This window comes from Globicephala melas, chromosome 4, assembly GCF_963455315.2.
Source record: "Globicephala melas chromosome 4, mGloMel1.2, whole genome shotgun sequence".
NCBI lineage: Eukaryota > Metazoa > Chordata > Mammalia > Artiodactyla > Delphinidae > Globicephala > Globicephala melas.
The window spans coordinates 82,271,793-82,287,919 of NC_083317.1; the positions used below are offsets into that span (position 1 = coordinate 82,271,793).

General features: G+C 42.1%; 1 protein-coding gene across 2 annotated transcripts in view; it reads right to left on the minus strand.

The window, feature by feature from the left end:
* The window catches only part of VPS8 (VPS8 subunit of CORVET complex), a 391,603-nt gene that overhangs the window by 307,649 nt on the left and 67,827 nt on the right, over positions 1 to 16,127 (minus strand). The window contains exon 1 of one of the 2 annotated variants that reach the window (XM_060298320.1): positions 19 to 108. The exons of the other annotated variant lie outside the window; for it this stretch is intronic. The gene's annotated coding sequence lies outside the window, so the exon portion shown is untranslated. Of the gene's footprint in view, positions 1 to 18; positions 109 to 16,127 lie in introns of those variants that run through there. 2 annotated transcript variants of the gene reach the window in all.

The window sequence follows — 16,127 nt, forward strand, 5'->3', positions numbered from 1 at the left end:
TCTCCGGAGATTCGTTACCTGAGCTCTCAGCCTTTCCAGCCCAGGATCCCCAGCCCGCGTGACCCGCCCCCTGCTCTAGCCCCACGCACGCGCAGTATCTACCCGGTGACCATGCTTCCGCTTTCCTCTTCTCACCCGGGTCTCTCCTGGGCGGTCCGCCCCTCTACACCACGCCCCCATTTAAAGGGCCAGAGATACACTGTCTCACCCCAGGGACTTCTGGCGTGATTAACATCGTTAGGAACCGGAGAGTGGAAACGTCAGAGGAGGAGAGTAGACCAATAAATAGTAGTCCGTTAGATGAAAAGAGAAACCCTCCTCCAGCCCTATGTCAGTGAATTTATCTAGCATTTAAGAAAGTGAACCTATCTTCAGCCAGCCCAGAAAGGGTAGTTGATTCCCAACCAGTAATTTTTAATTTTAATCTTTTTAAATACGAATATAGAATTACCAGCTTTTTATTTTGCCAAATAAAGACAATTAGCATACACACACTAGAAATCAACTATTATTTTCTAATTTACCGTCAACATTGCTCCATAAAAATACATCTTAACAGCAAAAGTATAGGAGAGATACGCTCTCAAATAAAGGAGAGATCTTTAAAATGGATAGAACTATGTTTATTTCTCTTATTCCTCCTCAAGAAAGATGAACACTTTCAGGACAGACTGGTTTTTAGAGGCACCACTGTAGATAACGAGGGCCCCAGGACACAGATCTTATGCCTACTGGGGCCTATGGTCAAGAAAATAGAAGGAGGAAGCACACCAGAAAGTGTTCCTGGAAGGAGATAGAGAAAATATTCAGTTGGGGAGACATTTATTGAGCATCAATCCGGTTCACTATACTTCTGGGTCTTTGAAGGACCCAAAGGTGGGTAAGACACAGCCCTGCCCTCCAGGTACTCTAAGCTCAGTGTACAGACAAAACTACAGTGCAAGGCAGGCTGTTTTGAGTGCTATAAGAAAGGTATGAGATCATCATTTCAGGATCACACATGAGGGAAAATGGGGAACACTTCAGGGAGTATGTGCTGTCTTATTAGGACGCTGAAGGATTTCAGTAGGCAGAGAGCAGGGAGAATTCCTAGCTGAGGGAACAGTGGGATTAAAGGCATTACAAAGCAAGATTGGAGACAAGCTGCTGGCCTGATGTGGCTCTGACGTGGGCAGTGGCTTTCAAATTTTTTGATCATCACTCACAGTAAGAAATACATTTCAGCTATGACCTAGTAACCTAGTGTGTGTGTGTGTGTGTGTGTGTGTGTGTGTGTGCATGCATGTGTGTACACCCTGTGACATTGTCTTTAGTATGTGCAATGCAACTTGGTATTTTCTTTTTTTTTTTTTTGATGCTGGTTAAAAAATTGATTTCATGACACTAATACATAGCAACCCATAGCTTGAAAGCACTGGTGTAGAGTGTGTTAGAGGTACAAAAGGCTCAAACCAGATCCAGGAGGGCATTAATGCCAAGCTGGTGGGTCTGATCTTCTGGTAAGAGCCTTTGGAAGTTCTTAAGCAGAGGAGTGGCATAACTGTAGCTGTACTTTAGAACTCTGGAGACCTGTCTTTAGTTCTGAATATCACATTTTTAGAGGAAACTTATTAAACAGGAGCCTGTCTGGAGCAAGGTAAGCAGGCTGGTGAAATCGGAGACCCTGACAGAGAACAGCTGAAAGTGTTAGGCAGAGAGGAAATTGACAGAAGTGGGGGGAGCTGGGTTATGGAGGTGGGAGGTGGGGAAGGTTGCTAACTGACCTTCTTGAAACATCTCTGCAGCAGTTGTAAACTTACTCTGTGTAACTCTAGAAAGTAGACCTGGGACCTGCGGATAGATGTTGTAGGGAAGCAATTCCAACTCACAGTCAGGAGTGTTTTAGCATGGTCCAACTGACATGCTGTCCTTTATAGGTCTGTTTACATTAATTAAAAAAATGAAACTGTTGTATACTTATTATTGAAAACTTGAAAGAATCAGGAAATATAAAAAGTAAAGCATAAATTACCCACATTTCAGGAAAAAAAGCACTCATGGTTTTGACTTATTTTCGTTGGGTCTTTTACTCTGCATATTTATATTTTTTATATAATAGAACTATATAGAAAATATAGTACTGTACCCTGCTTTTTATTTTTTCCTCAATGTTATATCTTTTTGGGTTTTTTTTTAATTTTATAGAAATACAGTTGATTTACAATGTGTTAATTTCTAGTGTACAGCAAAGTGATTCAGTTATATATGTATTCTTTTTCATACTCTTTTCCATTATGGTTTATCACAGGATATTGAATATAGTTCCCTGTGCTATACAGCAGGACCTTGTTGTTTATCCATTCTGTATATAGTAGTTTGAGTCTGCTAATCCCAAACTCCCAATCCTTCCCTTCCCCACGGCAACTACAAATCTGTTCTCTATGTCTGTGAGTTTGTTTTTGTTTCATAGATATGTTCATTTGTGTCATATTTTAGATTATACATATAAGTGATATCATATGGTATTTGTCTTTCCCTTTCTGACTTACTTCGCTTAGTATAATAGTCTCTAGGTCCATACGTGTTGCTGCAAATGGCATTATTTCTCAATGTTAGATCTTGAAAATTATATACTGTTATTCAAATTGTTCACAAATATTTGTAATGTCTACATAATTGTGGATAATATAGTTGATGTCATTATTTTTGGACATTAGGAGGGTTCCTATTTTTCACTGTTAACAGGAACAGGGCCATGAATATCTTTATACAGAAATCTTTGCCCACATTTCAAAATTATTCCCCTAGGATAAAAACCTGTAAGTGAAATTACTGATTCAAATGCTTTGAAAGCTCTTAAGTCTGTGAATACCTACTGCCAAATTGCTTTCCAGAAAATTCAGGCCAGTTTTCATTCTCGCCAAAAGTGTTCAAGGGTGCCCATCACACATACCCACCAGCATTTATTTTATCCTTTTAAAAAGCTTTGCCAGTTTGATAGTGGAAGTGGCTCTAATTTTAATTTGTATTGGATTACTAGTGGGGTGGAATCTCTTTATGAATTTATTAACCCTTTATAGTTATTCTGGGAATGCAATTTCACTGCCTCTGTTTGGATTTGTGATTGGCAAATAGCACTAAGTGAATTGTTGCAGACGTATGAGAAAAAAAACACAAAGGGACTTAAAAAACAAATGATGTGGTCACACCAAGTTACAGCCAAATTATATTGTGGTGTACCATACAAACAAAGGTTAGTGGGAGAACTGAGTTATCACAAAGTATATGGTTAAACAGGTCTGTGCTATTGCAGTCAGTAAAATATTTATGTTGTGAGGGGCAATTTGGTTTCAGCAAAACACCATTCCTTATATTAAGTCAACATTGTAAATTTTAATTTCCCCATTTGGTAGTTCTGTTTGTATTTACTTTATAAATTTGTTTTGGATTTATAGATGCATAAAATTTATAAAAATGAATCTTTTCCTTAGTTTTGTGTTTACATATATACACATATACATATATGTGTATGCAACATCATAAAAAATAATTTAAGCCAACTCTAGAGATCCATGAGACTCTTTTTCCCTTACAAGGAACCTGAACATTATTTAAGTTTGAAAAACATTGGTATTAGAGTTTTCTTAAAATTTCATTTGTCATTATGTAAATATAGGCATTGGGATTTTTAAAAAAGAAGAAAAAGGTAAAAGTGGTGTCAGCTTATATATTGGATTTTTCTACACAGAATATTGTTATGATTTGCTTGCCTTTGGAAAGAGCACCAAAAGCTATACTATGTTTAGGGTTCAGAGAGTATGTTTTGGCTTAAAATGTACCATTCGTCAAAGTTAACTTTGCACAGGTCATTAAGACCTAGACAGAAGAATTTTGGGCTTTATTAAACTTGTCTTTTTAAGTAAGACAAAGCACTTGAGCAGTTAGCAATTAAAATGGAACCTCTGTGAAGTGGTCTTAAGAGAAATTAAACCCATGAGAAAAAGGCCCCACATGCAATGTAGGAGCCTTGGGGCGTGGGAATCAGTGAGGGCGGGCCGATGGCCAGGAGCTAGAAGGGCAGCACCACTGAAGGGATGCTGCGGAAGGATGATGTCCTGATACCCAACACAACTCTTCCAGCTTTCCCCAAGGCAGGAGGGATGGAGAGCATGGTCCAGACATTGCTATTACATTGTATCCAGAGTAAGCCACATTTATCCTGAAGGAAAAAATGTCTGGGGCCTGAGAATGAGAGAAAGAGACTAGGAGGTGAATAGTTGTGCCATTTCTTTCTTTGTTCACAATCACAAAATAAATTGGCCTCTTTTCCTTTTTAAAAAAGGAACCTGATGTACAGGGTTCTTAGTGGGTGAGAGCACCCAAGACAGCTGGAGAGAAGTGAAGTTGGTTATCTGTAAGTTACTCAAGCTGGTCCAGATGTCATTCTCGGTTCCCTCTGCCTGGAATGCTCTTTCCCCAAGGTAACTACATGGCTCACTCCCTCAGCTTCTTTGGGACTTTGTTCAAATGCCACTGTGTTAGTCAGGGCAACAAATGCAAAGCAGATGGGGGTGAAGTACTCTCCTCCATCCAGGACACAGGGACCAAGGTTCTTCCCATCTGGTGACACTCTTTGTTGAACTCATGGCCTCTAAGTTCTCTGAGGCAGGAAGATGGAAAAGGCTTACTAGCTCTAAACCGCCTTGGCCTGAAAATATGTACCACTTCTGCTCTCAGTCCATTGGCCAACAGCAGCCACCTGGCCCTGCTTTACCACAATGGAAGCCAGGAAGTGTAGGGGAATACTCAGGATATCTGGGAAGCACATGTGACTCTCCCACAGACCACCCCTCTTTCCCCCAGGACTCACTCGCCACCCTTTCAGACTTTATTGTCTTCCATAGTACTTACCATCCTCCAAAATGCTGTATATTTTACTTATTTATCTCTTAAGTTTCTGCCTTCCCCACTAGTACATAAGCACCATGAGCGTGGAGATTTTCATCTGTTTCATTTATGTTTTTATCCTTAACATCTAGAACAGTACTTGGCATATGGTAAGCGCTCCATAATTTTTTATTAAATAAATGAATGAATTCTGCAATAACAGTTTATATTTGTGTGTGGTGGGGTATCACATACACTGACCTGAGGATGCTTCCCAAGAAATAAAGAGCCCCCCCTTATGCATACACAAGCATGTATTGAGGGCCTACTATGTGCCAGGCACCATGCTTGGTGCCAGAAACACAGGTATGAGAAATACTCCCTGATCCCTAGCTAGGAAGAAACAATTAAAAATGCAATATTTATTAAGACCCATAATAGAAATAAATTATGAGAGCTCAAAAGGCCAAATTCTTCTGAGCTTTAGTGAGAATCAAATTTTATATCCAAGTATTACTAGAATGGCAATGAAAAAAGAATGAGGGTGGGGGACTGGTAGGGGACTCAGGAATCATAAATTGCTCCCCAAAGTCATCAAGGAAATAAGATCTATATTCTCTACCATGTTGTATTCTTGACAAAAGTTTGCCTTTCACTTTTCATTCACCCATTCATCCTAGTGCCTTCGCACATTCTCTTTCCCTTCAGCCTTAGAGTACAGAGCAGCCCATGTGCACTTGGTTGAGAGAAAGATCTCACTATTTAAAAATATCTTTCTGATAAATTCACGATTCCAGAAATGCCATCATTTGAAATCTACTTAGAGTATTTTGTCTTCCAGCCCCACCCCTGCCCCTCCTCCTATACTCCTGCAAGCAAATAAGCACGCATTTATCAGTCTTTTGAAGGGAGAAGTGGCATCATGGGAGCCCTGCCGGAACTTAATGGCAAAAAGAGGGTGGAGAGGGAGGTCGGGGGTTGGGATCTGGCGTATAAAGGGGACACTAAGCAGTCACTGAAGACTTGGACAGGGTATCAGACAAGGGAAAGAGCAAGAAAAGAGCAGATGGGCTCCCCTGGTGGCGGAATGGTTGAGAGTCCGCCTGCCGATTCAGGGGACACGGGTTCGTGCCCCGGTCCGGGAAGATCCCACATGCCGCGGAGTGGCTGGGCCTGGGAGCCATGGCCGCTGAGCCTGCGGGTCCGGAGCCTGTGCTCCCCAGTAGGAGAGGCCACAACAGTGAGAGGCCCGCGTACCGCAAAAGAAAAAAAAAAGCAGAGAAGATGCAGAAACAACGAGGGCATCAAATGCAAATTTCACCTATTTCACCATTTTGCCTGGGGATAGCCTTGCTTACACAAAATGACACATACCTCTGTAACACAGAAAGGGAAGCATTGGGTTCTGCTGAAAATGAAAGAAAATTCAAAACAATAGTAATGTTCCACTGTGTCAGGCCCCAGACTCCTTCTTTCTCATTTTTCCTCCATGGCGGGGTGGGGGCGGGGGGGGCCTCAATTCCCAAGTCTATCTCCTGGTCCAAGTAGTCTGCTCCAACCATCACATCCACCTTCCAACTAGCAAGGAAGAGAAAAGGAAGGAAGAAGGTATGTAAGCTATTTATTGTTTGTGTAACTACTCCAAAAATTAGAGGCCTAAAACAGCAACATATATTATCTAACAGTTTCAGGAATCCAGGCATGGCTTAGCCAGGCCATTTGGCCCAGGGTCTGTCACAAGTCTGCCACCAAGGTGTTGGCTCAGGCTGTGACATCTCAAGCCTCAAATTGGGAAGGATCTGCTTCCAAGCTCACTCACATGGTTATTGGCAGGATTTGCTTCCCTGCAGGCCGTTGGACCAAGGGCCTTAGTTCCTTGTCACATGGGCTTCTCCAAAAGGCCACCCACAACATGGCAACTTGTTTCATCCGAGCAGGCAAGAAGAGACATCAAGAATGTGAGCAAGACAGAAGTCACAGTCTTTTGTAAGCTGATCTTGGAAGTGACTTCCCATCATTTCTTGCTACAGTCTATTTGTTAGAAGCACTAGCTCCAGCCTACACCGAAGGGGAGAGAATTACACAAGAGTGTGACTTCCAGGAAGTGGGGTCACTGGCAGCCACTTTAGAAACTGCCAGCAAAGAAGGTTATGCCCACTCCCTTCAGAGACTCTTTCTTAAAATTGACTACATCAGTTCTGCCCACATCTAGCTGCAAGGGAGGCTGGGTAATGTAGTCTCTATTCTGGGTGACTGTCAGCCCAGCTAAAACTTAGGGACTCAGTTCTGAAGAGGAATTACCGGATTCTGGAGAGTAGAAGACTTGGTTGTTCTGTGTGCCAGCCCCAGGCACTGAGGGCAAGGACGAGAAATATCTTTGGGTAGAGTTGTAGAATCTGAGTTCAAATCCTACCTTTGCTATACCCTATGCTGAGTGAATTATTTAACTTCACGGAGTATCATTGATACTCAGTATCAGACTAAATGAAATGTGAAGCATCTTGCACTTGGTTCGTTCTCTATAATACCTACTAGAACTGTTTCAGAGGTAGCTTAATATCTCAGAAACTTTTAAACCAGGCTCTGACACCCAACCAGCTTGCCATGACTCCATGCCTTTCACCTAACCTCTTTGCACACCAGTTTCTTGTTGGTAAAAGGGAGTACAAACACCTGCCCTACCTATCTTATCAGGTTGTTATAAAGATAACGTGTATGAGTGTATCAGAGTTTTTTGATTTTTGTGTTTTAATTCGAAATGGCATGCAAACTTATCGTGGCATTAGTGGCCACCGGGTGGCAGTGGGAATAATGGGCTTGGGTTATGGCCCACGGCCGCCAGATGGTGCTGGCCTTCAGCAGATAATACCCTGGCTTTGCTGGGAAACTGCAAGAGAGCCAAAAGGCTCTTGGAGATGGCCAGTGCAACCCCTCATCTACAGATGAGAGAAATAAGACCAGGGGAGGGTGTGGGGAGGATGTCACACAGCAGTGAGTGCTGAAGCCCTGCTTTTCCTGACTTTAGTGCGATCAGGGCTAAGGATGGCTCTTCTTTCTACACAGAATGATGCTCTCACTTTCTCTCCACACTTGCACTGGAGACCAAAGTTGTTCACTGTCTTCTTGTTCATGGAATTACCAAATTTTAAAAGCCTGAAAAATGTCCACAAATAGCATCTGTCTCTCTGGCTCTGTAGCACAGTGGTTAAAAACATGATTTTAGCATCAAACAGACCTCAATTTATATCTGTATAGCAGGCTCCTTACTGCAAAGTTAAGATAATTTCTACCTGCTAGGGTCGGTGTGAAGTTAAGTGAGATAAAGCACATGAAAATAAGAGGTAACATTAATTAGTGCACACTCATTTAAGCAGTTTATGTGTATTTAATTCATCTAATTCTCACCATAACCTTAGGTAACTTTTATTATGTTCATTTTACAGAGGAAGAAACTGAAGCATAGATAGGTTGTAACTTGCCCACACTCAGAGCTGTAGGTGGAGGAGTCTGGATTTAAACCTGTTTTCAGAGCCCATGCCCTTAACCATAAGTATTACTAATTGTTTGGCAGAGAGTAAATGTCCAATAAATAACAGATCTAGATCCACAGGGGCCAAGCTGAAGATTCCAGCTTGAGGGACAAGGGTTTGGAATGCATGGCATGACCATGATGCACCTACACTTTCAGAGTGGAGAGAATAGCACACAGGTGGATGAAAAGTGTTAAGTATCCAAGTTACTAAAACAAAGGTAACTAACAAAAACTTTTCTAAAAAATAAGTGAAGCACAGCAACTGGGCTTTAGACTTTAGAGGCAGAGAGGATAGGATTTGACTTCTGATCCTGCCTCTGGCTAGACCTTAGGCAAGTTGTTTAACATCTTTGAGCATCAGTTCCCTCACCTAAAAATTGAAGCTAAAACTCTACCTTGCAGAATTACTGTGAGTATTAAAGCCACTGTGGTTAAAATGCACATTTTTTAAATGTACACAGTAGAGCAGACATTTGATTATTACAATTCTTATTATTCCACAAATATATATTGAGCAGATTGAAAGGGATTTAAGATGTTAAGATATTGTTCTTTCCCTCAAGGAACTTATATAGGGGAGGTGATGGACATACATACCATTTGGTAGAAGGTCTCTTAGGAGAGCTGAAACATGTCGTGGGCATTAGAGGAGGGCAAGGTATTTTTCTAGCAGTGACAATTGGAGAAGGTTTCATGTATATGATATTTAAGATTAGTCTTCAAGGACACAAAGAAGGTGAGAGGAATATTCCATAAACTTTATTAGCAAAGGTAAAGGGGTCAGAAAGAGCCTGTTTGTTTGGGGAATAGTAGGCAGTCCACAGTAGAAATGTGAGTCAGGCTTGAGAGTATGGCAGCAGAACAGGAAGGGAATTTCTGGTTAGACTTGGCACGTTAAACATATGCATTTGACCCTGTTCCTAAAATGACAGTAAAGTAATAACATACAAACCCACGAGGACTCCAGGAACAAGAGAAGAGACAATAGCTGATGGAAGATATCCCCCAAAATTTGGAAGATGGAAAGTAGTTAGATGAGTATTAACTGACTAAGTAAAGACAATAAAGCTGCCTGAAAGGCAGGCACGGGGTGAAGAAGCCTTCAAGAAGGAAGCCAATGGACATATACACACTAACAAACGTAGTAAGGTAGATAGCTAGTTGGAAGCAGCCGCATGGCACAGGGATATCGGCTCGGTGCTTTGTGACAGACTGGAGGGGTGGGATAGGGAGGGTGGAAGGGAGGGAGACGCAAGAGGGAAGAGATATGGGAACATATGTATATGTATAACTGATTCACTTTGTTATAAAGCAGAAACTAACACACCATTGTAAAGCAATTATACCCCAATAAAGATGTTAAAAAAAAAAAAAAAAAAGAAGGAAGCCAGTTTGGTATGAAAACCAAAACAAACAACAACAACAACAACAAAAACCCACCAAACCTAGAAAAGTTTAGAAAATAGAGGCACCAGGTAACTCTGAAGCTAAAAGGATGGAGTTGGGCTGAAAACACAAGGAAGAGCTGAAAGTCTGATTCTTCTCTCCAGTCCTTGTAGCCAGATGACTTTTCCACCCCACCCAGCAAAATACAGGAGGTTCACTCTCTGGAGAGGCCAAAGGAGAGAGACTGTGGACTTGGGGAAGACACCAGGCAAAGCAAATGGAAGAGGTAAGGCACCATACTGAAAACAGGGGGATTAAGTAAAAGTCTCCATTCTTAACTTTTACCTTAAGTAAAAGTCTCCTCCACCTCTTTCCTTGTTAGGCTCCCACAATGCTGGAAGCCTGGCTTACACTCTAGAGGAAAGAGGTTGGGGAAGTGTCTGCTGGGTAAACCGAGATGTGGTCCACCACTCAACCAGCCCAGTGCACACACAAAGAGATTTCAATGAGCTCAGGAGAAACAGTCAATTCAAGGAAAAGAAAAAAATTTTAACAGCATTATTTATATCCTCAGAGGGAAAGGAAACTATTGCACCCATGAAACAAGATTGGGTCTATAGAAAAAAGAACCTTCAGAGATAAGAAAGTACTTTTGGAAATAAAGATAGTTAATTATTTTATTGTATATGTTTGGAAGAAAATATTTTAGAAAATCTCTCAAAAGTAAAACAATAAAAGATTTTTTTAAAATAATAAGAGAAAAAAGACAAGAGCACTAGAGAATTATTCTAAAAGGCTCAATACTAGAACAGGAGTTCCAGAAAGAGGGCACTGAGAAAAGTTTGGAACTAATTGCTAAAGAAATCATTTAAAAATTTTCCAGAACGGTATAAAAATTATATTAATACACATCATTGTAATATTTCAGACATCAGAAATAAAAAGCAGATCCTTAAATCTTCTAGAGAGAAAAATTGGGCCCCATATAAATGATTGGGGTTCAGAATGTAGCAGACTTCTCAAAAACAATGCTGAATGGGCAGGAGGGATTTTACTGGGGTGATGAAAATTTTCTAAAACTGGTTTGTGGTGATGATTTTTCAACTTGGTATATTTAGTGAAAAATCATTAAACTGTACATTTGAAATGGGTGAATTTTATAAATCCAATAATATAGCTCAATAATGTGAAATTTTTCATAAAATAAAAAACTGTGGAATTAATATATAAAGCATTTCAAATACAAAAATGTATAAGCATATTACAAAACAGCTAATTATAAAATCCATGTATAAATGTTAATCATATCATTCAAATAAATTAGGAAGCAAAGCAAGAACAAATAAAAGCACTGCTGAATGGAAGCTAGAAGATCATCAAGCAATTTCTTTTCCAAATTCTGAAAGAAAATTATTTTATATCTACAATTCTCTAGCCAGTCTAACTGTTAATAAAACATGAACGAAGTTACTTGCAGACATGCCAAGTTTCAGAAAATGCATCTCTGTCGTACCCATTCTCATAAAGCTACTAAAGGATATTATGAGGAATAAACCAAGAAGGAAGACATGGGACCCAAGGAAAGAGGAGAATCTAATATGGGAGAAAGACTAAAGAATTTTCCAGAAAGATGATGAAGCAGGCCCCAGGATGACAGTTGTGCAGCAACCCAGGAGAGCAACCAATCCAGACTAGAGCAGGAAAACCCCATGCCTCAGGCGTGAAGTTTTGAAGAAATTAATGGAATATATGTATGGATAACCTGATTTATTTGAGTATTATAGAGAGAGTTCTAGCCTATAAGAGAGTTTAGGGATGAATTAGCAATAAGTACATAGAAAACTAAGCACAGGGGGAAAAAGAAGTAATTATTAACTTTAGGGGGGAAATGTTATTTTAAAAAAGAAATGTACCAGAATCACATCAAAAAATAAAAAATAAAAATAAATAAAAAAGAAATGTAATCATATATAGTTTATTATGTCAGTCAGCTGTGAGCAATATTTACATAGTCATAATCATGTAAATGCTGAATGTTGATTTAACTAAAAACCCCATGCTTCAACAATATTGAGGGAATGTGGGGCTTTGTGTGTGTGTGTGTGTGTGTGTGTGTGTGTGTGTGTGTGTGTGTGTGTGTTCAGGGAAAGGACCTGTAAGAAAGATGTATCCTCATCTTCCTACAGAAGTTGTCTTAGTTTGGATTTCCCCTGAGGCAGACCCTGAGACAAGGATTTGCCAGCAAGTCATTTACTTGGAAGTGCTGGGGACACTCATAGAGAAGTGGGAAAGTGACATAGGGAAGGGAAAACAAACAATAAAGAATGAGTGATTAGAACTTACTCCCACGAAAACTCTGGGAAATGGGGCAAAACACAGTCTCAGAATTATTCTGCCTGAGGGGCAGGGAGCTGAGGTATTCATACACCAATTCCTGAAAGTCACTGGTTGAGGACCGCTGAAGGAAGGGGGGATGGCATAGTCATTTCCTGGAACGTCAGCCTGTACATGTGAGGGCAGAGCCCCAAAGTCTTCAGGTACAGAGATGCAACCCTGGCAGTTAGAAGGGAGGAAGGATGCTTCATGGGAAGGTCTAAGGGGCACAGGTGGGACACCAACAGCATCTGAGATAGAAGTCAATAGATAATGTCTAAAATAGAAAACTCTAAAATTACAACATAAGCATTTATTTCCATTAGAAAATCGAGGTAAACACTTGAAGAAATAGCAAGAAATGTTGAAAGCAATTAACTCTGAGAAGTAGGAATCAGAGGTGGGGAGACATGAAGCAGAGAGCAATTTGTTTTATACCTAGTAGGACTATTTGGCTTTTTAAACACTGTATTATGTATTAGTTTAATGAAAATGAAAATTATATTTACCGAAAAAAACGAACAGGCAGTGCAAAGGAAGATGAGGTCATGATCTCAGGGTGAGACAACGGCTATGGAAGACCAGACCTGGCCTCAGGCTGGACTTCGGAGCTGATCTTCTTTGGGGTTTCCGAGAGCATCAGGTGCTGGCGGAAGGCTGGCCGTCTGTCATGGGGCACTTGTGGGTGGTCTGTGGATGACTCCTGTCTGGTCTAGGGACCTGGGAGAATGGTGCTGCCATTCACAGGCACTGCGAGAGCAGGCTGGGAGGAGAAGGTGGTGAGGTCACTTTGGAGCGTGTGGAGGTGGGGTACCTAGGAGCACACCTGAGGGAGAGGCCCAGTGGCAGCTCAGGAGAGGGATGAGGGTCTCAGGGAATTTCTGGAAATTGTTCCCAGACAAATAATAGGAGAAGAGATGGGACTCAGTGGAGAGCATTAGTGAGACAGTCAAGGGAGGGAATTCAGGGGCAGAATCATGACACATGTGAGGGGGAGACAGAGGAGACAATGAGAAGATAAAAAGACTTGGCAATAGAAGTGTGAAGGGAAGTGTGAGGTCGGGGACCGTATTTCAGGAGCAGCAGTCACCAGTGTTCCAGGCTGCGGTGCTGTCATCATGGAGGGTGAGATGCAAACGAAAGACCTTGCCTTTAGCCTGCACTCTGAGATGGCAGAGAAATCTCTGCCTGAGAAGTCAGGGGACCTAACTTCTGGACTTCTTTTCACCTCCAACCCTGTGCGAATTACTTACCTCCCTGGACCTCAATTCGCACAACAGCGCAATTGGCCTGACAATCAGTCAGTTGTGTGTACTGGTACAGTTATACCTGCTTGAGAAACAGAAATGTTTCCAGACTGCTTGGTAAAAAGCCATTTCCCTGAGTCCTTCAAATCTGCCCCCCCACTCCCTCCTTCCTGGTCCCCACTCTGGGACCACTCCCTGCCCCAAACCCTCCTCCACTAACTAAGGGAGGACGCCTCTAGCCCTCTCTCAGCTGTATGGCCTGCACCCATTCCAATCGGTGGGCCCCTAGGATATTGGTTGTTAAAGATTTTGACTATCACCCCTGCTAATAATACCTTCCCTGCCTACCTGACAATGACCTGGTAAGGATCAAATGAAATAACAGATGTGAAAGGCCTTTGCAAATGCTCCAAGTGCTGTCATATATTGGGTAAAATATTGTTTAAACATCAAAATGCAAAAGTAGTGCTGCCGAGAGACACGGTCACAGAGGGCATGGACACAGAGCTGTGATGAATTGCAGGGCTGGAGATGGAGTGAGGGGGAGGGAAAGTGAGAGAGCGGCAGGGCAGAGAAGGGAGAGAAGAAAGGACAGGCTGAAACCAGGCTGATTGCGCAGCCTCCCTCCCTAAGCATGGGGATGCTGTAGGCAAGACGCAGGAAACCAGACCCAGCTCAGACCACGTGCTGGGTTTTTGCCCTTGCACCAGACTTGTGTGTGTGTGTGTGTGTGTGTGTGTGTGTGTGTGTGTGTGTGTGTGTGTGTGTGTTGGGGACTGGAGAGAGGCAGGTGATATAAGTCCTTATGCATATGTTCTTGCTTATGCAGCTTGATGTGGCCTGACATTGGTAAAAGCCCCAGGATGGCAGAAACCTCAGATACTTTGGGGTTTGTGCCACCTCTAGATGTCTGGCATTCCCAGAACCAAGCCCCACAGGTGGCGTCTTCCTATAAAATCAATCCCAGTAATCCTCTACACCCCCTAGGATCTCTACAGTCTACAAACATGCTCAAACACCTTTCTTCATTCAATGTTCACAGCTACTCTGCAAATTAGGTAATGTTATTCCTGGTTGATAGCTGAGGAAACTGAGGCTCAGAGAAGTTAACTGACTTGTCAGAAATACGCAGAGAGCAAATGGCAAAGTCGGGACTTTGACCCAGGTTTGTGCTTGTTTCCTTCTTCAGACGGGACTCGCTGGAGGTCTTGTCTGAAAGGAGAACCTTCTTTTAAATTTCAGGTCCTCTGGGCTTCCCTGGTGGTGCAGTGGTTAAGAATCTGCCTGCCAATGCAGGGAACACGGGTTCGAGTCCTGGTCTAGGAAGATCCCACATGCTGCCCGTATGCAGCAACCAAGGCCCAACACAGCCAAAAATAAATAAATTTTTTTAAAAAATATAAATTAAAATAAATTTTTTAAAAAAATTTAAAATTCAGGTCCTCTGACTCCAAGTCCGGTGCACGTGGCAGTGACCCTCCTGGAACAACTACTGCTTCAGCTGGAGGAAGAACTCTCCAGGACGGTCCATGGGTAATTTTGTGCCTAACAATTTCAACATTGCCTTCATCTCTCTCCCACCGTCCTGTCTTTTGTACTCATATGATCATGTGCTCCTCTGTTTAATAACCTTCATAGACTCCTGACTGCTTTCAGGATAAAATTTAAAGTCCTGCCATGGCCCTTCAAAACTCAGCCTGAGCATCTAGCTCAAAGGCTGCATACTCAAAAGCCCGTAGGAGCCAGGCAGGTTTGTTAAATAAATGGGAGTCGCAGGCAGGTGCTGGGAGCAAGAGGGAGTGCTAGGGAACACGTGTCCACCCGGAGGAGGAAGCAACTTCTCAGCAAAGTCGGCCACACAGGGGCACAAGCCTAGGGTGACTTCAGCTGACCGTATGGTTTTTCAAGAAAAGCGAGAAGTCCAGAATTTTATGTGAAATCACTCAATTTTTAAAAGTTGGGCCCATTAAAAATACGTTTATATTATACAGTTTACGAGTACATACTTTACTCGTGTCTTCAGGTTGAATTTGGAGGGTGGACTGCCATTTTGTGATCTCTATTTTGAGAAATCTGGTCCACACATTATTCCCCAAACATGCCATATATTGTTCAAGTCTCAGGACCTTTGCCCAAGCTGGTCCCTCCACCATTTCCTCACTCCCTTAATCTTGTGCCTTGGACAAATTCCTTCTTGTCTTTCAAGACCCATGTCAACTGTCACCTTCTTTCTGTGACTGTCCATGACTCCCTCTGCCCCCCACCCCAACTCCAGGCAAAATTAACGGCTCACTCATCTGGTTCCCAGCACACTTCGTGCTAATGTCTAACAGTGTGTCTAATGCCCTCAACACGTGGGGGCTTCCGCGGCACGGGAGGGGTGTATGTGTCCTCATTCCTTGGTCTCACTTTGGGACAAACTGCCTGCTTTAAATCCTGGCTCCACCCTAGGTCAAGTACTTAACCTTTCAAAGTCTCTATTTTCTCATTGGGTAAAATGGAAATAAAAGTAGTGCCTACGTCATAGGATTATAGTGAGGAGGTGTATGCAAAGTGCCTTCTCTAGTCTTTGCAAAATAGTAAGTGTTTGCTTGTATTTTAGCCATTAAAAAAAAAATCCCCGAAGACTTGCTGAGTACCTACTGTATTGTGCACTAGGTTTGGGGTGGGGGACAGGGCACCCTCATTTCCATACTCCTGTGGAAGAAGTACTTTATCTGACA